The following is a 2,409-nucleotide window of genomic DNA, read 5'->3' as shown; positions in this document are numbered from 1 at the left end:
TGTTTTCTATACCCACTGTGTTTTGTAAAACTAACCAAAATCAGTGTATATTATTTAGTCTATGTGAAGAGCCCACAAACTGTATATGTATTTGAAAATTGATAATTCCTGATGTAATGACTGCCTATCTCATTTCTTTAGGCCCTAAAAAGCCAGGACAGTACAAATGTACCCAAGATATTTAGTATGAGGCATGGTGATTTTTTTAAGTTGTCAATTTTTGTCACAATTTTTTGGAAAATGAAGAAATTTAATAAAATGATAACTTTGTGGAAAAACACATTTTAACAAGTTATTTTTCACAAACAATATAAGCACAATACACCCCTAAACACAATCTGCTACACCTCCTAACTATGATGCCACATGTGTGTGACTTTTTTACAGCCTAGATGCATAGAGGGGTCCAAAATCCAAGGCACACCTTTGGGCTTTCAAGGAGCATAAATTAAGCATCTAAATTCCCGACTACCTTTTATTATATCTTGGGTACCAGGATAAATGCCCAGAAAATGACCCCTTTTTGGAAAAAAAAACAGTATTTTCTAAAAGGCATAGTGAGTCTTTTTAAAATGTAAATTTTTACCACAAGTTTTTGGAAAATGCACACAGTTGTCATTCAATAAGATATTTCTAACACAGATTATAGACATACTTATGCCGCCTACAGACGATCGGAATTTCTGACAACCAAACCGTGGATTTTTTTCTGACGGATGTTGGCTGAAACTTGTCTTGCATACCCACGGTTGCACAAATGTTGTCAGAAATTCCGATCGGCAAGAACGCGCTGATGTACAACACTTACCACAGCACTAGAAAAAGGAAGTTCAATAGCCAGTGTGCCACCCTTTGGGCTCTTTCTGCTAATCTCGTGTTAGTAGAAGTTTGGTGAAAGACGCTTCGCGCTTTTCAGCCTCATGCTTTTCAGTTCATTACTGCTCTTCAGTTTGTGCTTGTGGGTTTGTATCTGTTTTTCAGTGTGTGTAGTCAATTTGTATCTGTTTTTTCAGTGCGTTCTTGTCCACTCATTTCTGATTTTCAGCTCGCTCTTCTCAGGCCTTTTTGATTTTCAGTGCGTTCTGTTCGTTCTGACCAGCCGACCATTTTGAAGCCATGTTGCGTTTACGTGCTCGTCATAGAGTTCGTGCTATGCAGGGGCTTGGTGTTGGGGTTCTTACTTTGACCCAAGCCCAGTCCATAAACAGGGGGAGGAGGAGTTCATGGACCAAGAATTGGTTGCTCCAGCGTGACCAATTCTCGCACATGCCTTTGTTGCAGGAAGAAGAATAATCCTGATGATTTCAGGAATTATCTCCGAATGACGGACCCCGTTTTTCACCATCTGTTGGCTTTGCTGTCCCCCTATATTACCAAGCAGGATACCTGCATGCGGCAAGCCATCACTCCGGAGCAAAGGCTAGTCGCCACCTTGCGATACTTGGTGACGGGGAGAAGTCTGCAGGTCATCAAGTTCTCAACAGGCATTTCCCCCCAGGCTCTGGGAATCATTATTCCAGAGACCTGTTCTGCCATCATACAGGTCCTACAGAAGGACTGTATTAAGGTAAGTTTTATCCTTTAACATCACGTTATATGTATTTAATGTTTGCTAATGTATTGGATTTATTTAATCATTCCCTAAATACCATGATTGTAATATGCTGTGAATGTCCTCTTTGTCCTCATGCATGCTGGAAGCTTTTAATGCTCCTTTTTTGTCCTTCATGCATATTTGACTTCACTAACCTCCCCAGCATGCTATCCTGGGCCCACACACACCTAGCCTAGTCACTTAACAATGTATTTTGTCAGCTCCATTGTAGTGCTTTACCCTAAACACCCCTTAAAATGTGTACAAATTTTATTTGTTTCCTTAAATTCATGCATAGTGCAAGAGGTTTTTTTGGGGGGGCCCAAACTCATTTGGAACCCTCCGTCCCCCCCAACCGCTAAGTCAACTGATACCAATCCTCTATCTGCTGACTTTGCCAAACCCATACACACTATACCTACCTCTTTTGTGGTCAGATTTATAGATTAATTCACCAAAGCATGTAGTGCAAGGGCCTGCCTGAATACTTTCAAATGGTACTGTTTAAAGTTCTGTTATCCTATTATCTTGATATGTAATTGCAGAATGTAAATTGTACTTCAATTTGGACAGTGTGTATTCATATTTTTGTATTATGACACTTCTTACCTGTCCAGTTGGCTGCCAATAGTGTAAGTAAGGAGGGGCTGGCCAAAGTAACACACATTATTTATGCATTCAGCTCTCAATGAAGTGGAGAGGGTTACCTGTCCAAAACATCTCCCCCCCCCCATAAAATTTTTACACTGGCCTATTAGAGGGGAGGAGGAATCTGATAAGTGGACCTTATACTTTTGTCTTTAAATACTCCTTAA

The sequence above is a fragment of the Aquarana catesbeiana genome, linkage group LG11 (genome assembly GCF_042186555.1).
Source record: "Aquarana catesbeiana isolate 2022-GZ linkage group LG11, ASM4218655v1, whole genome shotgun sequence".
In the NCBI taxonomy this organism is placed as follows: Eukaryota; Metazoa; Chordata; class Amphibia; order Anura; family Ranidae; genus Aquarana; species Aquarana catesbeiana.
The sequence above is the reverse complement of the archived record's forward strand: the minus strand, read 5'-3'. Positions refer to the sequence as shown.